Source organism: Chlorocebus sabaeus, chromosome 2 (genome assembly GCF_047675955.1).
Source record: "Chlorocebus sabaeus isolate Y175 chromosome 2, mChlSab1.0.hap1, whole genome shotgun sequence".
In the NCBI taxonomy this organism is placed as follows: domain Eukaryota; kingdom Metazoa; phylum Chordata; class Mammalia; order Primates; family Cercopithecidae; genus Chlorocebus; species Chlorocebus sabaeus.
The window spans coordinates 76,628,474-76,645,598 of NC_132905.1; the positions used below are offsets into that span (position 1 = coordinate 76,628,474).

Below are 17,125 nucleotides of genomic sequence, written 5' to 3' on the forward strand. Positions count from 1 at the left end.
ATAATTGCTTGATGTTAGCTATTCATGTTCGTTTGTTCATTCATTCATTCACACACAATCTGCATTCCTCCCTAAGCTAGGCGCTGTAGGGTACACACAGACCCTGCTCTTGAGTTGGTCACAGGCTGTCTGGGGAAACAGGACAGTGATTGCTGCTGTGATGGTTATGCACAGTGGACTGTGTGTGTCCCTATCATGGGGAGCGGGGAGGGGGGAGGGATTGCATTGGGAGTTATACCTGATGTAAATGACGAGTTGATGGGTGCTGACGAGTTGATGGGTGCAGCACACCAACATGGCACAAGTATACATATGTAACAAACCTGCACGTTATCCACATGTACCCTAGAACTTAAAGTATTATAATAATAAATAAATAAATAAATAAATAAATAAAACAAAGGCCACATCATTCCCTGGCCCACCGGCCATAGCCTTACTACTCAATGTGTGGTCCATGGGCCAGCAGCATCACTTGGACACTTTGCAGAAATGCAGAACGCCAGGCTCCATCTCAGACCTGCTGCCTCAGAATCTGCATCTTAAGCCCCCAGGGGAGCTGCATGTGCATTCAAGTTAGAGAAGCGCTGCCCTCCCTGAGCCAGCGTCCCCTCTTCCTCTGCTCTCCCTCGCTCACTGGGGCTCCAGCACATTGGCCTCCTCCTGTCCTTCCCATCACCAGGCAGGCTTCCTCCTCATGACCGCCACACGCTGTCCCTTCTGCCTGGAATGCTCCACCCAGATGTCCACAGAGACTCCCCCTCACCTCCTTCAGGTGTCTTCAAACATCCATTCCATCCAAGAGCCCTTCCTTCCCTGTCACCTACATAAAGTTATACCTCTGCCCTCATTCCCTAGTCTCAACCCCTGACTTGGTTTTTCTCCATGGCTCTTACTTATTAGCTCTGTGTTTATCTTCCCAGTCCTCCTACCAGGAGGGAGCTCTGTGAGAGAACAGACACCAGCTACGCTGCTTGTGACTGGGCCCAACACCGACAGCCACCCCGTGGAGAGTGCACGGCGATGGCTCCTTCTTCCCACTACCTTCATTTCTAAGGTCTTCTACAACTGCAATGAAAAAAAGTACATAGAACTAACTCTGTTTTAAAATAAATACTACCTCATTCTTTCTGGTTGGATAAGAAGAAGTGATCATTTCAGAACCAAACATGTCAGAACCAACCAGGTGGTGCAGAACTGCACTTCTTGCTGCCCGAGTTACCTAGAGGTGACCTTGAGACCTTCCTTCTGAGTGTCACAGCCCAGGCCAAGGTCGTCCCCATTGCTTCCCTCCTGGCAGCCAGTCATCAACTCTCGCAGAACAAGCACAAGGTTGAACTCCACCCCACTGCACCCGCTCCTGGCCCTGCATCCCGGAGGGCCCTCAGAGGTGTTGAGAGGGCAGCAGGCTATAAGGGCAGCGCCGGTCACATATTCTCCCCAAGAAGCCCGTGGCCTCAACTTCAGGAGAGCTCACCTTGGAACACCAGATGCTGTCAGGCAGGGGCTGCAGACACACGAAGGGCTTGGGAGGTAGGGTCTTGGGAATCCGGGCTTCGCTTCTGTCTCGGAACTGATGTTTAGGCCAGAAATGCCAGCACAGCTGTGACTACTGACCCTACGACCCGCAGCAGTGAATGCTCTTGCCCTCACTGTACATGTGTGAAAATGAGCAGGAGGACAGAAGCTCACCCGAGACCACCAGCTAGCAGGTAGCAGAGCCATAGCCTCCAGAGCATCTTAACTTAACAGCTTTAGGGGTAGAGCCCACCAACACCACCTTCGCCATTTACCTTCATAGCTCCTGCCATGCCTATTACTCCAGAGTTGCAGTGCTCAGGTGTTCGAGAAACAGTCTTGGCTGATAACAGATCCCCACACACTCCCTGTGCACTCTGTGGTCTCCAAAGAGCTGGTAAAGCCCTCCCTTCCTCTTCTTTCCTCCATCTCTCCCTCTTCCTGTTCTCTTCATTTGTCTCTGTGACCCCACACACACACCTCTTTCCAATGACACTCAGAAGAAACTGTGAACTTCTCCCACGTGCACCACCAAGAGCTGAGGGCTGTCAGCTGGACAAGGATGGTCCGGTTATGGTCCCTGCAAGCAAGCAGGTCACAATTCAAATGGGGGAGGGACAGACACTGTTCAAATAGCTGAAATGCAGAGTAAAACCAAAACACAGAATTTAGAAGAGCGTGACAGAGCTCAGAGCAAGTACAGGACCCACATGCTGGGAGTCTGGCATTGGCTTTGTCACCAGTACACTGAGTTCTTTCTCAACTCTGCATCAGCTACGAAGAAAGATCACCAGATTGTGGAAAAGGGCGAGCAGGTTTTATTCCCAGCCAGGCATGGAGAAGGAGAGAGCGCTTGCTCTAGAGACAGCTTCTTCCAGAGCAGTGGGAAGCTGGGGAATGTTACAGGGTTAGATGTGGGGCAGGGGCTATGTAAGCTTGTGTGGGGAGGAACTTCAGACACACAGGTGCGGATCATGAATATGCTCTTCATACGACACGTGTGCAGAAAGTGGCAGCGATTCTCTTCTGTGAGTGGGGACTTTAGCATTATAATGACATGCCAATGATCTAAAGGTGGCAGGGGCCACTGGTTCTGGTTTGCTCTGGTTTTGTGCAGGCCTTATCTTCCTCTGGTAATTGGTGAAGCGTCCTGAAGTTCCCAGGCCACCCAAAGTTCTTTTAAGCAAGCTTACCTATACATAAGGGGATTAGAAAAAAAATTGCATAAGAAAAAATAAGGAGCTTTCTCAGCTGTATCTCCAGGGCTGCCCTGGTAGCAGCTTCACAAGGTGACAGGGCTCCCTTCCCTTCGGGCTCATGTTTCCCAATGTGCCCACGAATTCCGGGTGATGATGAGGTATGTGGAGTCTGCGCATACATTTGCTTCAGCAGGGGCTAGAGGATCCCATATGGCTGCAACACACCATAACCTCATGCACTGTGGCACTGTGCACCAAGCCCTGCAGATGTGCAGTGCGCCCCTGACCCTGCGGGGTCAACCCAACAACACACAGTAAAGTACGGGACAAGAGAGTGTGGCCACAAGCACAAAAAGAGCTGGGAAGTGAGAGCACAATCCAGCAACTGTCTAGCATCCTTCGTGGGGCTGCGGGATGCCCGACCAGGCAGCTATGCTCTGTGACACTGAGGGTGGTGCAGGAGGCAGAACAGTTGGGCTCTGTGGTGGGGCCAGCTCCTGGTCAGCACGAGCAACATGGTAACTCAGTTCCAGCAGCAACAAATCCTGGTAACTCTTAATCACTCACCCCAGCCATCCATGAGCATGCAAGGCTGGGGACATCATCCATCCACCCATAGAAAGGACTTCCCCACAAGACCCCTTGCAGCCCTCAGTGGTCAAGGAAGATACCATGAGAATCTTACACCTGGGAGAACCAGTCCCCTAACTACCAGGCCTGCAGGGCCAAGAGGGGCACAGCAAGACCCCCTACATGCCAATGTCCCCTTCCCTGTTCCCAAGCTGCCTCTCCTGGGGGTCCCCCACTGCCATAGCTTTACTGCCTGCTCTTGCTCAAGACCAGGTGTCACTTTTAGTGCTACTTGAGAGCCGTAAGTCTCTGAGATCACAGGGACATCTTGGGGTCACTCCAAGGGCAAAGCTCTGAGAACTTTGAGCTGTGGCCACCATCCTGCCTCCTTTGTGGATCAAAAATGGCTTCCTCCTTCATGGACCCCCTGAGTGTACAGATAGCACTAGACAGGGAGCCAAGAGAAAGGCCTAGATCCCCTCCTGGCTTCTACCCTCTGTTCTGCCTCCAACCTGCCACGTGGCAAGGCCCCTGACACCTCTAGGCCTCAGTTTTCTCATCTGCAAAATGAACCAATGATATCCAAATTCTGAATCCTTGAGCTCTAAAATTCCAAGAGGTGTATGAGTCCCATTAAGGACATGCCAGACTTCATAGCCAGAGTTTCTTCTCCTTTCCTAAAATCACAGCCTCTGTCAGTGTGGGGCCCTCCACAGATTTACCTAAGGACCACTAGACTCTGGCTCTGGAGAACTCCTGCCCTCCTTCCTTCTGTTCAATGTCTTCTTTGGCTCACAACTGTCCCACCCTAATCGAGGGGGAGCTGTCACTCTGGGCCAGGGACAACTGCTGTTTCTTACACTACTTTAGGGCTGGAGCAGAGACATAGCCACCCAAGCCCATGTCTGAGGGATATAGACAGGAACACCCTTTGTGGTTTTCTTTTCATGTTGGTTCAACTAGAATTAACTTTATCTTGGACATAAGTGTAAGCAGGCATTGACATTTTGGTAGATTTCCAGTAAGCTAGCTTCTGACAATGGCAGCCAGCTCTGCCTGGGAAGGTTTAGATTCTGACTTGCATAAAACTAAAAATTGAGAGGTGAAGCTAGGAAATGTATCCTCAGCTAGAACTCGGCGTTTGCTTTAGTTTGAATTTGAGTGACAACTAGAGTGTGGAGCTTAGAGGAGGAGGCTTATAGTCCAGAGGACAAAAGGGATAGTCCCAAGTTCAACACTGTACTTGGAGAAACAGACTCCCACACCCAGGCAGAGGCACAGCAGCAGCAGGATTTCCACTGCACCCGGGTTTCCACTGCACCCGAAAGACCAGGGGCTCCCTGCCCTCATGGCTTTGTCCTGTGGTTTCATTGTCCAGCAGAAGCCTGAACCCATCCCCACACACACACGCAGGGCCAGGGGTCCTGCTGTCTGCTGGTGGCCCATCCTGTCCCCTGAGTGATCTTGGAGCCAGATGCACTACTTGAGCAGTCGCGCAGATATTGCCCGGGTGCTTGTTTTGCAGCAATCACCTGGTTTCTTGACCCCTCCATGATTAGAGGCTACAAGGGGGAGAGGGAAACCAGGGAATAGCCTTTGGCTAGATCTGAGCTGTCGGCCCCTTTGCTCTGTCTTGAGAAGGCAAAGGCCACTAAAACTGCCATCGCATCTCTGTCTACGCCCTCAGGAACTTCTTGGACTTCCCAGGCTCTCAGCTCAAACTCAAGGGTGAAGGTTTATGATGCGTTCACAGCTTTGAGCAGAGGTCACAGGCAGGGGAGGAATTTGTCTGCAAAGGTGCTGATCGCTAGGGCTGGAAATGGCTTTCTCAGGGACCAGTTTCTGTGGGTCCCAAAGAGAGATTAAACATGGCCCCAGCCCTGAAAACACCAGCGGGGACCCAAGAGGATGTGTATCTATTGATGAGGAACTAATAGCATTAGTTAAATTTCTCACCGGGCTGAATGTTGAGAAATTGTAAAACTGGCCAACACTGTCCCCTGGCGCTGTAACTGATGCTGCTTTCCAGCCTGTGGAAGCAATCTGTCAAGTCTTCCACAGGACAAGCCAACCAGAAGAACTCACGCACTCCTTAAGATCACATCGCCATCAAAGGAAGCCCATGAGCATTTCCCTAATAATGAGCCCTCTCAGAATAGCCTTTGTCTCCTTAGTAAATTAAATCAACACAGATTGACTATGGCCAGGGCAGTGTGATAGTCCTGAACTAGGGGAATTCCGGATGAGGACATGAGAAATCTCTTCGCCCTGGCAAAGATACATACTCCATCAAGATGGAGGACGGGGTACGGGAAGTGCATTGATTGATAGATAGATAGATAGATAGACAGATAGATTCCTTTAAAGGTCTAATAAATTGGGGAAACGCAAATCCCTTGGTGGAAGAGAAATTCTGAGGAGGAACCCCTGGCAGGTAGCAGGCAAACAGGTTGGAATTCAAGGCAGAAACTGTAACTGACGGATATAGTCAGGAACACCCTTTGAGGTTTTCTTTTCACATTACTTTAACTAGGATTAACTTTATCCTGGACTTACTGTGCAAGCAGGCATTGACGTTTTGGTAGATTTCCCGTCCAGTAGCTTCTGACAATGGCAGCCAGACCTGGGAAGTGGCTTGAGAGGGCAGCTGGGAGCACTGGGAAGGTGCTCTGGGGAAACCGTCAGGAGTTTTTGGCTGGGGACCAGGGGGAAGTAGAAGTAAAGTAAAGCCATGCAAAAGTTTTTGTCAGGGTGGAGGAATGGTATAAATGCAGGCTAACTCTACATAGTGGTAGAAACATATGTTTATTTGGTATGTTTAAATTTTACGTATAATTCTTAGACAACTAAAAGGAGTATGTGATTTGCAAACCATTGGTGAAAGAAATGGAACAAAAATTGGTCAATTTTAAAGAAACAAAATAGGAAAGGGTGGAGTGGGGAAGGAACAAGCAAGGATGGCAAGTTGGGAAATGTAAAATAAGATCAAGAGATATGTCCATACATCATATCAATAATAACTGAATTAATTAAATTTTCCCATTAAATAGAAATTGTAGCATAGAGTAAAAAAGAAAGAAAATTTAGGGAGGCCGAGACGGGCGGATCACGAGGTCAGGAGATCGAGACCATCCTGGCTAACACGGTGAAACCCCGTCTCTACTAAAAATACAAAAAAAAAAACTAGCCGGGCGAGGTGGCGGGCGCCTGTAGTCCCAGCTACTCGGGAGGCTGAGGCAGGAGAATGGCGTGAACCCGGGAGGCGGAGCTTGCAGTGAGCTGAGATCCGGCCACTGCACTCCAGCCCGGGCTACAGAGCAAGACTCCGTCTCAAAAAAAAAAAAAAAAAAGAAAATTTAGAAAAGAGGATGCAAGACATGGGGCATGGGATAGACACACATACATACACCACACACACATGGACACACCACACACACACCACGCACACACCAAACACACACACCACACACACAGACACACCATACATACACCAGACACACGCACACACCAAATACACCACACACACGCACACACCACACACAACACACACACGTGCGCACATACAAAGACACCATGCACAACACACACGCACACACCACACATGCACACACCACACAAACACACATACATGCACGCACACACACCACACAACCACACACATGCACACACCACACACACTACATGCATAGACAACACATGTACACACCACACACCACACCATACACACCAGAAACACCCTCACACTCTCCCACACCACACATACACACTACACACGTCATACACACACACACCCCACACACACTACACACGTCATACACACGCACACACCACACACACTACACACGTCATACACACGCACACACCACACACACACTACCCACGTCATACACACACACCACACACATGCACACATCACGCACACACCACACACACGCACACACCACACACAATCACACAGCATACACACACACCACACACAAACCTACACAACCACACCGCATACACTCGCACACACACACCACACACACTACACACATGCACACACCACACACACGCACACATCACTGAGACACACACACCACACACATGCACACACAGACACACAACACACACACACCCCACATACTACATATATGCAGCACACACACACAACACAACACACACACGTGGTCACAAATACCACACACACGCACCTGCACACACCACTAACACACACATGCACAAACATCACACACAGATTACACATACCACACACACTTCACACACACCACACATGCACTCACACATACAACACACACACATGCACACACCACACACTCCCACACTACACCATATGCACACAAACCACACACAGGCACACACCCACACACGCGCACACACCACCACACATATGCACGTGCACACACAACACACACGCACACTCCAAACACACACCACACATGGGCATGCTCACACACACACGTGCTCACATACACCACACACACACTTGTGAGCAAACATGTGCACACACACGCACGCAGTCACACACATTATACATTACGTGCACACCACACACAAGTGTGCACACACACCACACCACACACACACCAAACACATGCATATACCACACGTGCACGCACACAGCACACGCACACACACCATCACACACATGCACATGCGCGCACACACAAAGATAAAAACATTTGGAGTTTTAGAAGGAGAGAATGGGGAGAGGAAATATTCAATGAATTAAAAGCTGCAACACTTCTAGAATTAATGAAAGACAATACTCAGACTCAGGAAGTGCACAAATTCCAATTGACCTAAATAAAAATGAAAGCAGCACCTCAACACATGATTGCGAAACTGTCACAAACCAAAATACACAAATTCCAATTGACCTAAATAAAAATGAAAGCAGCACCTCAACACATGATTGCGAAACTGTCACAAACCAAAGATAAGCAGCAAGTCTTTAAAAAGTCAGAGAGTGAAGGCAGATTACCTACACAGGAATGGTGTTTAGACTGACAGCTGACAGCTGAGTAAAATCTTTAAGATATTTTAGGAAAATAATTGTCAACTTTGAATAGCGAAATCATCTTTCAAGAACAAGCACAAAATACGTTTTCAGACAAACAAAAACTAATAAGTTTTTCACCCTATTACTTCAGAATTACTTCCAGAAGAAGAAAAATTATCCCCCAAATGAGGATAATAAGGGTGGTGTGCCTGCAATGGAAGGACAGTGAGCAAGGAAATTGTCACACTTGTGGGTAAATCTAAAGAAACATTAGTGATATGAAATTATAGCAATAACGCCTGCATCATGGGGTTAAGAAAAAAACAAGGTAAAAGAAAAGTCCTGAACAAGAGTGTAGAAAGTAATTAAGAAATTAAAAGTGGCATCCTATAATTCCTCAAATGTTCAGGACAGTTTTACATTTACATCAATATGCATGTCAAATTTTCTAGATTAACCACAAATAGAAGCAGAATATATACCTTGTAATCTAGTAGAGGGAGACAAGGGGTAAGAAAACTGAGCAGTTTAAAAAATAAAAAAACGAGAAATAGACTTAAAAGAAAGGGTAAAAAACATTTGCAAATACAAAAAATAAATTTGTTAAAATGAAATTTAAATGTCAACAATTATAATTGATATAAATGGAGTAAATTCTCTAGTTAAAGAAAATATTTTTTGAACGGATTTTCAAAATCTCAACTACATACTCCTCAAGAGACAAACCTAAACCTAAAACATATTTAGAAATGTTGATAGTAAAAGTATAGAAAATATTTACCAAATAAATATGAATCAAATGTCAGACAAAATGCAAAGTAAGACAAAATGCAAGAAAGTTAAAAGGGGAAACTTTGTATGATAAATGTTCACCAGGAAGATCTAGAAGTTTTTAACTTACAGACACCTAATAATACAACTCCAAAAATATGAGTAAAAATTGATGGAAATACAAGGGGACACTGAAAAATTGACCCTCATAGTAATTTCAGGCCATGTATAAGAAATCCCAAAATCATTTTTTAAATTGGGGCAGTGACTGTATATCATCTAAATCCACAAAAGTGGCTACTTCACTGGATGCAAACTTTGTTTACAAAACTGAACTCAGTAAAACCAGTTTGTGTGTACAGATGGAACTTTAGGTCATAATAGTTCTTTCAGATTCTGTGATGCATTCAGTCATGGCTGGGGTTGTTGGCCCTGGCATCCTGTCCCGCTCCTGCTCCCAGTCTTGTGCGCTTGTGGGCAGGTGCCTTGACTTGGGAGAGGATGCAGGACTGAGGAGTGGGAGAGGGGATGGGCAGAACGCCCAGCAAATGTTCCTTCTCCAGTCTGTCCCGCCAAGGACAACCAGGGCTGGGTGCCACCAGGATCTTCATGTTGCTGCGTAGAATGACTTCAGAGGTCTCCATCACAGAGGCAAAAGAGGAGAATTTATCACAAGAACTCCCCTGACTGGTCACGGGCTGCCTTGTGTGTGCTATGGACTTCTTCTAGGAAGGCCTTCAGGGTCCATAGTTGGAAGCACCAAGCAGGGGTACCTAAGACGTCCACATCTCAAAGTCAGAGAAGCCCCAGGGCAGTGTTAAAAGAAAAATCTTAGGCAAACTAAATGTAACAGAGTTTAATTGAGTAAAGGATGATTTGTGAATTGGGCAGCCCTGAACCAGAATAGGTTCAGAGAGACACCAGTGCTGCCACATGGCCAAAGAAGATTCACGAACAGAAAAAGGAAAGTCACACACAGAAAATGGAAGTGAGGTACAGAAACAGTTGGACTGGTTACAGCTTGATGTCTTATTTGAACATGGTTTGAACAGTTGGCCCACTGTGATTGGCCAAAATCTCAGTGATTGGCACGAGAGTAGGTTACAGCCTGTTTACACATCCAGTTAGGTTATAGTTTACTATGTACAAAGAAACCTGTTGGCCAGACTTAAATATGTAAGGAGGCAGCTTTAGACTAAACTGAATTTAACAGCAGGAAGCAAGACCAGTTGCTGTGGCAATGGCCGGAGTAAGAGATATTTGAGGAGATGTGATCCGGGGCAGAGAAGTGTACTATGCAGGAATTTCTTGCAAGATTCATTGCATTACTTGGGAAAAGGAATGCCGCCCCCAACCCCCTGCACACACACACTCCTGTGCAATATTTGGCTTCACCTTGGTCATTGTTATGGAATCCCTGGCCCTCCAAGGGCTCCCTAATGGGACAGTAAAGGAGATCCCAGAATCTCCTCCACTTCCCAGTTTAGTTACTGCACAAAATTGACTGTGTTAAAGAGGGAAATAGAAAAGAGGCAACCTGGCTGGTCGAAGGACAAAAAATTTCACTTCTACAGGAGGAATGAGTTTAAGTTCTGTATACACGGTGACTATAGTTACTACATACTCGAAATCACTAAAGGGGTAGATTTTAAGTGTTCACACCAAACACACAAAAAAATTATGTGAGGTAATGCTATGTTAATTACCTGGATTTAGTCCTTCCACAATGTATACACATTCCAAAACATTATGTCTTACACCATAAATATATACAATTTTAATTTATCTATTAAAATTTAATTCTTATAAAGAAAGAATGAAAAGGAGGAAGTACTCCTTTTTAGTAGGCGATCTTCAACAGAAGAAAGTGAAAAACAGTCCTAAAATGTCAGTATGAGACAACAGATTCTGCAATGACAGGAAGGGTGGGTAACAGATAATTACGTGAACAAACACATTTCAAAACCCGGGTTGAGATCAGGGGTCAAAGAGAAGACGACCACGGCTGGTGACTTAGAGGGTCAGTAAGAGGGACCAAGGCAGAAAAGCACAGAAACTCCTCCACTTACAATTTCAGGCTGTGAACTCACCTGGGTGCCGAGCTGAGCGCCCAGGCAGGCACGGGTCAGCCACGCTGGCCGAAGGGGATGCCCGTGTGTCACTCATGATGGAAAGAGGGGAAAAGGGCAGCCAGCCTGGGGTGAACTCTTAAGAGTTGGAAGTAGCTGGGGCAGTGGTTCACGCTGTAACCCTAGCAACACGGGAGGCTGAGGTGGGAGGATCACTTGAGCCCAGGAGGTAGAGGTTGCAGTGAGCTATGATCGTGCCACTGCACTCCAGCCTGGAGACAGAGTAAGACCCTCCCCTAACCCTCAGTGTCTTTTTTTTTTTTTTTTCTTCAAGGCATTTTGGGTTGAGGAAGTCCAGAAAAGCCAGAACAATGCCCTGGTATGACATTTCCCTTTCAACAGATAATCTTGCGTAGAAGCAGTTCCGAGTGATAGACAAAGCCTCTTAAATAAGGAGGGGCGTTTCTGTAGGAGCAGTTTTCTGCACCTGTCACTTGGACCTAACTGTCATGACTGCAGGTTTATTCTCATCAGCTGGTAACAGATACGGGAAAGCACACTCTGAACTTGGAAGAACAACGCTTTCAACTCCCAGGTTGTTGAATTCCTTGCATATCAGGGTGCCCCGCAGGGGGCAAGTCTGGTAGCAGTGATCATCGAGGATGACACAGGAAAATTGGCATGCTTCCTGAGGCAGAACAATGCTACCTGAGCACTTCTCCAGAGGGGCAGACTTTAGCAGCATTACAGGGTTCAGCTGAAGGTCATCAGGCACCACAGCAGGGTTTGGGGAGCCTGTGTGTCTCCTGCAAAGTCCAGTGAACAGGAGCCTCCAGGAGCAGAAGTTTGCACTGGAAAACGGAGAGTATTTCTCAACAACTCTTGTATATATGTAGGTAGAAAGAGAGGGGGAGGTGGGGCTGAGAGAGAACAAGAGACTGTGGCTTGGCAAACCTAGCTGAAATAGATGCACACAATTGTGAGCTTAAAATGATTGTTTTAAGCCACAGTTTGGGGATAATTGAAGGATCTTCTAAATCAAAACATCTGAAAGTTTTATAGTTTTGCCTTTCACACACCAAACATATACACCATGTCTTTAATCTACTTGGAAGTGTTTTCCTGTAAGGTGTGAAGTACAGGTCCAATTGTATGTTTTCCCATATGGACAAACAGTTGTCCCAGTAACTTACCAAAAAGCCAGCCCTCCCCGGGTGTCAGCCACACCAGCTTTGTGTCCACACTGTGTGTGCTGCCTGCTCCTTTTCCCCCGAGCCAATGCTATCCCGCTGTGATGATCACAGCCTTATCAAAGCACTGGCCTGGGACAGACTCAGCCATCACCTCGTTCTTTAAGAGTGTTTTCCTGATCCTTGGCTCTGAGTTTCTCATCCATTTGACAATCGTGGATTTGTAATTGCAAAAAAAGCCAGAAGGAGATTGACATTTTGTTTTGTTCTCATTCTGTTATTTCCTCCAGAGTACAAATGAGTCAAATAATGGATTTTATTTTCTAAAGTTCAGAAAGTAAATGTGTTGATATTGTATAAGTAAACAGGCTCTGACTGTCAATAACTTAAAATAGCTAACATTATTATGTACCTCTACTGTTTTATTTATCTCATTTTCTTCAGTCTCCACAGAAACCCTACAAAGTCACTTTTGGTACACAGAAGTAAAAAGCGTGTAAGGATAGAGATTACCTAGCTTGCTCAAAGTCAAATCGTTAATAATTGTGCCTACCCAGCTTCGCTGACTGGGACCTGGGTCAGTTGTAGTCATAACCTGTGCTCCTTAAGCTACTTCAGATTTCCCCAGGCAGGTTTCACATAACAAATAAATATTTAGGCATAGATGATACAGTGTGGGCACATATTAAGCACTCAAAAAGTATTGTGTATTATTTTGATAGAAAACTTATCTACTTTTCAAAGTGTATTTTCTAAACCTCGAATTATTTCTTCCTGCATTTAGTAAACCTTTAGAAATGAGTCCTGAAGGGGAAATTTAAGGGATTTATCCTGCCTTCTCCCTCTCTTGGGAAGACCCCCGATCTCCTTTTTACATCTGTTTGAGATGGTTTTTCTCAACCTTGTCCTTTTTGTGCTGTAGTGACTGATGCAGGCATAACCCAAATGAAGTAATCAGAATCTATCTACAGAATTTTTGTATTGTGTCAAAGAAGAGAATCTATCTCTCCTCAATCAGCAGCTACTGGTAGCCAAGTTTCCTCAGGTGGTGGGTGAATAATGGCAATGGCTGGAAAGAAGTAGGTGGACCAACGTGGCAGAGTCCTTGGACTCTTGACTGACCTGGCTTCAATTGTTTTGAGGCTCTAATTCATCTCTGCTGATGACAATTTAATTCTTAATTATACCATGAATCCTGAGAGACAAGAGTTGTTTTTTTTTTTTTTTTTTTTTTGGTCAGTGTGAGTCTAAGCTGATTTTTCTGTAACTTGTCACCAAGAGTCCTAACTGATGTAAACCTCATCAGAAAAGTAGTGTTTCTGTCATTATTTAAAACTCTGTTTGACAATTCTAGCACAAAAAGAGGATAAGCTGCCATGAAATTTTTCATGCATTTTTGTAAATATTTAAAGTAAATAGCAGGGTACGGTGACTCACGCCTGTAATTCCAGCACTTTGGGACGCTGAGGTGAGCGGATCACCTGAGGTTGGGAGTTCAAGACCAGCCTGGCCAACATAGTAAAACCCTGTCTCTACTAAAAATACAAAAATTAACCAGGCATGGTGGTGCAAGCCTGTAATCCCAGCTATTCAGGACCCTGAGGCAGGAGAATCGCTTGAACCTGGGAAGCAGAGGTTGCAGTGCGTCGAGATCACACCTCTACACTCCAGCCTGGCAACAGAGAGAGACTCCATCTCAAAAAAAAAAAAAAAAAATGGGGGGGGCCATTTAAAAGCTATAGCTAAACAGTTATTCCAAAAGATAATACTTATTGGAATTACATTTTAAAGAAATAAACACTTGTTTATAAATATATAACTTTTATATCAACCTTAAACATCTGTCCTGCATCAGTGCTAGATCTGGCCACAGATTTTAGTTGCAAAATTTCTAACTAAACCAACCCCAGATGATTTAAGTAGAAAATATCTTATTAAAAGAATATTGGAAGAATTTCAGTTTCAGCAATGGCAGAGTAGCCTGTCTAGGAAAATTCCCTTTCCTAAGTATCTATGATAAACTCTGGATAAAATATAAAAGAAAAAGTCCCAACTATTTGAAGGTACTGTAGAGTATCCAAAAAGAGGCATGAGCTTGATTAGATGCTTGGAAAAGGGAACAAAACTAGATGAAGTCTTCATTGATGCAGCTTTGTTCATAAAGGTATTCACCAGTCCCCATGGCATGGGACAGAGAGAATTCAAGAAGAAAGTGTCGGTATTATCGGCTTACTGTTTCAGAGAATAGAATTTAGGGATGCCAGAACAGCTATAAATGAAGAGGAAAAAGTCCTGAAAAGGAAAACCTATGGATGGGAGAGTCTTTAAATATGTATATGAGCTTCCTTCAAATCTGTGACTATACATGTATGGGAGAGGCTTCAAATAGCAGAAAACAAAGCAAAAGCTAGAAGTGCAAAAAAGCAGAACACTGCAACTCATTACAGGGGAAACAGTTTGAAGTTTGAATCTATTGAAGTATAGAGGCTTGGTAAACACCTTAGGCTTTCTATTGAAACCTCAGAAGGGAATGCCTTAAGAGTGATTGCTGGCCGGGCGTAGTGACTCACGCCTATAATCCCAGCGCTTTGGGAGTCTGAGACGGGTGGATCACTTGAGGTCAGAGACCAGCCTGGCCAATGTGGTGAAATCCCATCTTTACTAAAAATATGAAAATTAGCCAGGCTTTGTGGTATATGCCTGTAATCCTAGCTACTCAGGTGGTTGAGACAGGAGAATCGCTCGAACCCAGGAGGCGGAGGCTACAGTGAGCTGAGATTGTGCCACTGCACTCCAGCCTGGGTGACAGAGGGAAAGTCCATCTCAAAACAAGCAAACAAAAATTGTGAATGCCGACCAGGTGCAGTGGCTTATGCCTGTAATTCCCGCACTTTGAGAGGCCAAGGCAGGTGGATCACTTGAGGTCAGGAGTTCAAGACCAGTCTGGCTGACATGGTGAAATCTTGTCTGTACTAAAAATCTAAAAATTAGCTGAGCATGGTGGCAAACGCTTGTAATCCTAGCTACTTAGGAGGCTCAGGCAGGAGAATTGCTTGAACCCTGGAGGCAGAGGTTACAGTGAACTGAGATCATACCATTGCATTCCAGCCTGGGCTACAGAGCAAGAGTACATCTCAAAAAAAAAAAAAAAAAAAAAAAAAAAAAGAAAGAAAGAAAAAGAAAGAAAGAAAGAAAGGGTAAATGCTATTTATCAGGTTTATCAGGACTAAAGATTCTTTCTATAACTGAGAAAAAATTCCAAAGAGAAGCACCATAGCAAAATATAATACCAAGCCTCCAGAAGTTCAAGGTTTTCATCCAGTAAACTGATGGCTAGATAAACATATCTTTCACAATAACCAATATACAACAAAAATAATTAGAAAACTACAAATTAGAAAAACTACATATGCAAAAAAGGGTCACAGCGGGGATCCTGAGGCCAGACGCCCAGGCAGCTAAGTCAGGCGATTGGCCCAGCCAGCAGCCGCTCAGTCTCATGCCTGTGGATACAGATTGCTTAGTGCCAGGGCCCAGGATCCGGAGAGATGTCCAAGAGCAGCGGACCCTGAGGCCAGGTAGGCTGTGCACTCGGGGACAGTGAGGCCATCCAAGGGAAGCTCCGCCATCCCGCGCCAGTGCCGGATCTGCAGCTGCAAACCGCGCAGTCGGGCACTGGCAGCGGTGAGGGCGGGTGGAGGAAGGAGCAGCCCCTGACTTTTCCACTACTGGACACTAGCCACACAGACTCCAAGATCAGAGCCTCAGCCTGAAGCCAGGCTATCTGCGAAGCCACTCCGGTGGCCTCTGAGTGCCCTTGCCAGCACCCGATCTCCCTCCGGAGGAGGAGCGGGGCGGGCCGCAAGGCCATACAAATCCTCCTCCTCAGGCCTGGCTGGCTGCCGGCCTAGGATCCTGGGGCCGCCCGGGAATGCCCAGGAGAACCCGCGAGCCCAGTGGCACCCGCCTGGAGCTGCAGCCCCACCTGCCGGCGCGCGCAGCCAGGGAGCGGCTTCCGGTAGCCCGGTGGCCACCGCGGTGCGGGCGCGCGCCCAACGGCTTTGCGAGGCTCACTGGGTCTGAGAGGTCGGAGGCTGCGAGTGTCGCTGCTGAAGGCTGTGGTGGACCCCGCTGGATCTCGGATTTTGGAATACATCAGAGATTTGGGATCGCAGACTGGGGGTTGGATCGTGGATTTGGGGTTGGATCGGGACTTGGGGTTGGATTTGGGGCTGGGTCGTCGGGGCGGGTGGGGGGTGGTGAAAAGGTGACAGGGAGCTGCCCCCACTCAAGAAGCGGTCGGTGGTTGGGGGTCTGAGACATCATACCATGAAGTTGTTCAGCTTCCGGAGCGGCAGGGGCCAGACGGACCTGGGCTACATAGACCACTTCTACAGGGGTTCCGGGTACCGAATCCGGGACTCCGAACTGCAGAAGATCCACAAGGCGGCTGTCAAGGGCGACGCCGCAAAGGTGGAGCGCTGCCTGGCACGCAGGAGCGGAGACCTGGATGCCCTGGACAAGCAGCACAGGTGAGGGGGGGGGCCTCAGTCCAGGGTGGGAGGGGGTCCCCAGGCCCGGCTTCCCCGCAGCCCCTGGGACTGGGCCTTGGAGGGCGCCGGGCATCCTCCTAGCGGCGAAGTCAAGCGGACCCTCAGCTGTTTTCCATCCGACATAATTCCCTGGCTGGAGCAATTGGTGGAGAATTTGAGTGATTTAACTCACGAAGTTAAGCATATACGGTGTTGTTATTTTTAAGGAACACCTTTAAAACATGGTTTGTATACATTATAGGAGGTGCCTAAT

General features: G+C 46.7%; 1 long non-coding RNA gene and 1 pseudogene across 1 annotated transcript; one reads left to right on the forward strand and one right to left on the reverse strand.

Annotated features, from left to right (window-relative positions):
* Positions 1 to 11,413: 11,413 nt before the first annotated feature.
* LOC140709857 (uncharacterized) lies at positions 11,414 to 16,748 on the reverse strand. Its single transcript, XR_012090637.1, has 2 exons — positions 16,648 to 16,748; positions 11,414 to 11,980 (listed from the first exon to the last, which is right to left on the reverse strand). It is a non-coding gene; the product is annotated as an uncharacterized lncRNA (long non-coding RNA).
* Positions 15,833 to 17,125, forward strand: part of LOC140709855 (putative ankyrin repeat domain-containing protein 20A2) — a 65,976-nt pseudogene continuing 64,683 nt past the window's right edge.